The following is a 6,337-nucleotide window of genomic DNA, read 5'->3' as shown; positions in this document are numbered from 1 at the left end:
TGCCCATTTCTAGGATACTTCAGACAAGTTCCATGGCAGCTGCCCTCTGCAGAGAAGGGAAATCCCCTGTTTAATAAGGCTATTTTTCACCCTAAAGCTTCTCCTGTCCCAAGGTTCTCTACTCAGAGCATTACAGCCTTTTCTATCCCACACAGCATCTCTGTCAGCAGCTTCCAGTGGCATCACAAACAGCCTGACAACACCTGAGAACATTCCAGGCACCCCAAACCCCATGGGAATTCTGTCACTTGCTCTAGCAGGGCCTAGAAATTATCCTGGAATTTCTTAGCCCCAGATGTTTTTGTAAATGTCAAGTTCCATCTTGGGCCTGTCCTAAGAGGCAGGTATTTGCCACGAGAGATAAACACATCCTTGTACCTAATGCTGTTCCTTCCTCACAGATAAATAATATGGATAATCAGGAGATTTGGGGCTATGAATGTTACTGCCCTGAAAGATGTTGCTCCAGATTTGGGAGTTCTGACATTCTGCAGCTGTAATTAGATTCCCAGAAGTTCTGTCTACTGATGGTGCCAAATGCCTGGTGCCAATTTGGTTAAATTCAGACCCAATGTAAGCATGTGCAATGCCCTCAGAGAGGCACTAACTGAATTTGTCCCAGGCAAAGTGATCCCAAATTAAAATACAGTGAAATGGTCATCTGAGCCCTCCTCATCTTCTCTTCTGTTCACAGTTCTTATCCAAAGTAAGTTTTTTAACACAATTTTTAACCAATGATGCTGGTACCAAAGCTGTGTGCCACAATGACTGAATGCACTTTGTTCCACTGGGACTTGGACCATCTGGAAAGAAACAAAAACCCTTGAGAAAGGGAATAAAATACATGCACACATGGTCACACAGGTCAGACTGGGCAGGTGAAATGACCACCAGAGTGCCACTGAGGTGGGACACTGGGCACAAAATCTGGTGTCAGTAAAATGGCAGGCAGTAGAAGACAAAAGCAGATTTCAATTCTGTTTTAGGACAGTCTCACTTCTGGGTAGAGGCTGCTGTTCTGCTTTAATTAAATTATCAATTAAGGTGAAATTCCTGAAGAATCCTGCCACATAAGAGAATCGATTACATAACCTACAGTTACGCAATATTTTGTACCAGGTAAGTTCTCCTATAGAACTTTGGAATTGTCCTATGTAAAATATTAATATAATGATTACTGCTGAAAATCCATGATGTTTCCATGAAGAATCAAATAGGTGGACACCTGTGTTCTTTGAGTTCCTTACTAGAAATCTGTACATGGAAGCATATTTTGGAGTAGATATAACAGGTCCAGTGGTTAAGTTTTCCTCCTTCAGCTCTGCCATCCAGGCCCTTCTCCTACCACTTTGGCCTAGGGGTCAAAATCTAGAAGTCTGTGCCCTTTCTCCATGTCTCAGCATTATTTTAAATTCAGTTGCTGAAGTGCAGCATCGAGAGCCAAAGCCTGATCTCATGGAAGTGGGAGGTCACTCTGCAACTTTAAGAAACCATTTGATCCTTACTTTATTTCCCATTGTTTCTCCACTAAGATGTTTTTATTGTTGTCTCTCTGAAAGCATAAAGAGAAACCACTTTGTGCCATATGTGCCATCTGCTAAATTGTATTTATTGTCATAAAGACAAGCTCATACTCAGCCACTTCCAAGTAACACTGCAGTGTTCAATAGTGTCTTGTTGGGCAAAATTTCACCAATCTTTCCAAATTTCTCTCTCCATTTCTTTTCTGTCATAGTCTCCAAGTCCCCCCTTTACTTTGGCTTCTAATTTTGATCCCATTTTAAAGGCAACAAATCCAAAAATATTGAATTAAATGTTTAATGGAAAATGCTTTTTTAATGGCATAATTTTTAATTTTATGTGAAATCCTTTTCACGACTGAAAGATTAAAAAGATATGTGATTTAAAAGACAGCCTGCTTCATTTGGAACAAGATAAAACAACAAAAAATCCCAGATGTTTCAGACACTTTGAAACAACAGAAAAAACCTCTTACATTTTCTTTAGTTATTCAAAATCAGCTATTTAGTTACTCAAAAATTCAAGTGTTCATATTTAGAAATTGTTCATGCTTTAGACTTCTCTCTTTTTTCTTCCTTCCTCCATATCCAGATAAATCTGTCAAATTCTTTGTCTTCTGTGAAATTGTTCATCCCTCCCTTCTCTACCATGTACAATCCAGTAAAATCAGATGTCCCCTGTACAAGCCAGGTGCTTCGCTGTCTCCTTCTCTTCTTGCAACACCACATCACACTTGATTCCTCTCATTTCCCATTTAAAGAAATTAACTCTGCCCCAGCCAAACCCAGCACAACGTTGAAACTGGAATGATAACTGCAGACACACACATATATACACAGAGTTTTTTAATATATAAATACGTATATTAAATACATATATTACTCTAATAGCTCTGAGCATGAGTTAGGTTTTTCTGCTTAAGTAAATTAAGAAAATATTAGAAACTGCAATAAAAGCAACAGGATTCAGATCTGCTCCTGGGTCCAGCAGCCAGACATTGGTCCTGGTTAGGGTGTCTCAAAGGGCACTGAAGCAAGACCACAAATATTTTAGGGGACCATCATGACAATGATGGTGACACGGGGTCACAGAGCTCAGCAAGGAGTCAGGCTGCCCTGAAGAAAAGCCACAGAAGCAGAGCAGCTGTGGCTGACCTCTAAAAGGAGAGAACAGTAGGCTCAGATCAGCATTGCTACATCACCCAGGCAAGGAGTTTTCAATTGTGGTCACTGGCGCTTGTGCAAGAGCGTGCAGTGAGAAAATGAGTCTTTGTTTTAAACACACCAACCACTTATTCCCTTTCAACCTCAGAACACAGTTTTTATTTCTTTTTTTTTTCTTTTTCTTTTTTTTTTCCTTGGTGGCTCCCTGTTATACTACTGCATGGATTAGCTTCTGTTTGAATAAAATATAATAATTTTTTTAACTATACACCACAAATGCATACATGCATAGAAAGAGGAGTATGGCTTATGGGCAAGCCTTAGTGGCCTCCAGCCTTTCAGGATGGCTTTTCTGACCAGAGTGCAACAAAGTGGGATAGGCAAAAGAATTAACAATGCCCAGCATATGGACAAATCCTGATTCTAGCCTGAACTAGATACAGATTTTTGCCTCCAAAATATAAGACTATATTGCTGTGTTTTGGTTCTCTCTTTTAATGTGACTAAATAAAACTACATGGGTATAACAGAGATGGGATTTAAAGGGGTACAATTTGAATGGGCTCTGAACAACCTCAAAACAGAGCTCATTTCATTTCACCTCTGTCATGGCAGGGACACCTTCCATTGTCCCAGGCTGCTCCAAGTCCCATCCAGCCTGGTCTTGGACACTTCCAGGGATCCAGGGGCAGCCACAGCTGCTCTGGGCACCCTGTGCCAGGGGCTCACCACCTTCCCAGGGAAGATTTTCTTCCTAATATTCCATCTAAACTTACTCTACTTCAGTTTAAATAACATGTAATAACAACACAGAGACTTTAGAATTCTTTCCTACTCAATAGGTGTCATTTTGGTCTCCCTCTAGTTGCTTCTGCCAAAATCTTCAAGTATAAAATCCATAGAAATGACATGCAATAGGCTAGCAGTTACATATATATATATCCTCAACCATTAATTTCTGTGCACTAAATTGCATACTTTGGCAGAATCTTTAAGTGTGCACAATTTAGAAATTGCAGTATAACATGATCTGGCCACGTGAAATGGCAACATTTGGGACACTGATCAGACAAAATCAGCAAATGGTTTGAAATAGGTAGTTACACATTTAAATATAATACAGAACATCGACCATATAAAATTAGTTCTAGTAAGTTAACAAAAGAATTCTTTATCCTCTTTATATGCACACAAAAATGTTCATCCACTACCATTTCCATAAAATAAACTATATTAAAACTAAATCTATCCTTGAGTGGCAGTGGGATCTTGAAAAGATTTTAATGATTTTGCTGAGTCAGAAGACACTCCTTAAAAGTAAAAGCAACATATGGATAAAAGCATTGAAAACAAAAATTCTCAGTGAAGATTTTATTTCAGTATTTGAGATCAAGCATGCAGAGCTCAAGAAAGCTTTATTCTGGAATAATAAGTTGTATTTATTATAAATGTATAAAGAAGATATGCGTACATTTTAAGGTATTTATATAATGTGAGCTGCTGAATGTACATATTATAATGACATAGATATACTCAGTTATATAGGTGTACACACAAAAGGGCAAAAAAGCACATTACTGCATCAAGACATGTTTTTCAGAATAGGGAAAGCTTTTTGTTCAGACTCCAATATTTCTGGTGGAAATACTGTGCAAGGCAGGAATGTTTTCCATTAACCTAAATTCTGCTAGCCCCCCCAGAAAGCACACTGCTGAGAAATTACTTCATCCTGCACCCTTCAAACCCATCACCTTCATATCTGGGACCTGGGTATTGGAAGCAGCTAATGTTGAAATACCAGCCTAATTACCTTGTAAAGTTATTTGTTTGTTCTGGAAAACTAATCCACGGATTCATGTTAATTCACAGACAGCAAGTCTGAGATCCACATGACAAGCTTGAGCCAGAGCACATTAAAGTCAAAGAAAGTTCATTGACGTCAAAGGATTTCGGATCTGAAGCTAAAATAAGGTATTACAGCTCGGCAGTGAATAACACTTTTGTTAGGCCTTCACTCTTCTTGGTGTATGAGGGGAGGGATTGTCTTTTCATCTTTTCCTTCTTCTTACTCTCAATTTTGCTTCTTTTTCCTTCCTTATTCTTTCCTTTCTTCCTGCTTCTCTCTTTTTCTCAGCAGACTGGGATGAGCACATTGTCTTCACTGAAATTGAGTGGAGTTGTGTTATGGACATCACAGAAGTAGAAAGGGCTCAAATATGGCCAGCTACTGAGCATCCCTATGGAATAACCCAAATTCCAAGTTGTGCTACCTTTAAACAAACGCCCTCAGCTGCCTGGAATTTCTCACAGGCTGCAAAGCAGAAGAGCTCAGACACTAAGGGCTGGATTTCTCTGCAGCCACACGTCTGCGTACAATATTTGTATATTTAAAGCAAATCCATAGGCCTCTTGAAATCCTCACCAATTCCAAGGAAAACATTGGAGTTTATGCAATCCTGACATTATACTCCATTACACAGCGCAAACAGGGGCCAAAAATATCTGGAAAAGTGCAAATATGAGCTGTGAGATCCAGAGGGCACCTTACAGACTTTGCTCAGGTGTTTGTAGTGTACCTCTAAAGAGTTCTAGATCGAGAAAGGATTCTCAACACAGATGTGGCACAGCTCAGCCCTTTCCTGATACCATCCTGCAAAAAATTGCTGAATGTAGAAGAGTATTATTTTGTCTTTTTGTATTCATCTTACAATTGGTAAAATTACCCTTGGCCTTCACAGGAGTCTTTGACCATGAGAGTAAATACATTATCTTTTCTGTCCTCATCCAGTGGCTCAGCTGTCTGACAATCCTGACATTGAATAACTTAAACTGTGATCCAAAACTCACCCATTTATGGGTTTTTAGTAACTGCCTCTATGAAGAAACAAATATTGTCCTAATCTTCTCTTGCATTAAGATCCAGCTCTGATTTTCATGTGATCTCTAACATAAGAGAGTTTTTTTGAACTGTGTTTGTCCACATGTGAATATAAATATTAATTTCTGCTCCTATAATTGCATTTCACTTCAGAAACAGTATTTTCAGAATTGCCTCCAAAAGATGAATAAGAAATATTAAATATATTAAACTGGACTCCCTGCATGTATCAAATACAGTGCCCTGCTTTTGTTTTTTCATTTATTGTATATAATAGTATCTAATTGCATCTATTAATTATGCAAACCTCCCAAAACCTTGCACATAATAACTCCTGTTTGTGTGAAGAGAAGTTACTCATATCCTGCAGTAGAAAAAGCCTCCTACTTACGTTTTGCTGCAGGTTTTTCCTCAAAACCTCAAGATTATTTATTCTTCTTTAACATAAAACCAAGAAAATCACCATTTAGCTTTCATTCTGATCTGGCCTTTGACTTGGAGTACAGCAGTGTAAAAGTGGTGTGATAGAACAGGAATAAGTAAAAAATAACATTTAGCAACACAAAACCAGCTTCTTATGAGGTTTTCCTGCCCATTTGGGGAAGCATATCACTGCACAATTACATCTACTAATGACAATAAGTGATGATTTTCAATCTGTTCTCAATAAAAAATAGACTTCAGCTGAACGACTAAAATAAATTGACATATGAAAATATATTTGTACATAATTAAAGACATATGTATTATTTGTCCATTAAGTTTGCTGAAATCT

At 38.3% G+C, this 6,337-nt stretch overlaps 1 long non-coding RNA gene across 1 annotated transcript; it reads left to right on the top strand.

The window, feature by feature from the left end:
• The first annotated feature begins 225 nt into the window (after window positions 1-225).
• LOC147654448 (uncharacterized) lies at window positions 226-5,794 on the top strand. Its single transcript, XR_015283988.1, has 3 exons — window positions 226-706; window positions 4,554-4,655; window positions 4,822-5,794. It is a non-coding gene; the product is annotated as an uncharacterized LOC147654448 (long non-coding RNA).
• Window positions 5,795-6,337: the final 543 nt, after the last annotated feature.

Source organism: Cyanistes caeruleus, chromosome 3 (assembly GCF_971803275.1).
Source record: "Cyanistes caeruleus chromosome 3, bCyaCae1.hap1.1, whole genome shotgun sequence".
In the NCBI taxonomy this organism is placed as follows: Eukaryota; Metazoa; Chordata; class Aves; order Passeriformes; family Paridae; genus Cyanistes; species Cyanistes caeruleus.
The sequence above is the reverse complement of the archived record's forward strand: the minus strand, read 5'-3'. Positions and strand labels throughout refer to the sequence as shown.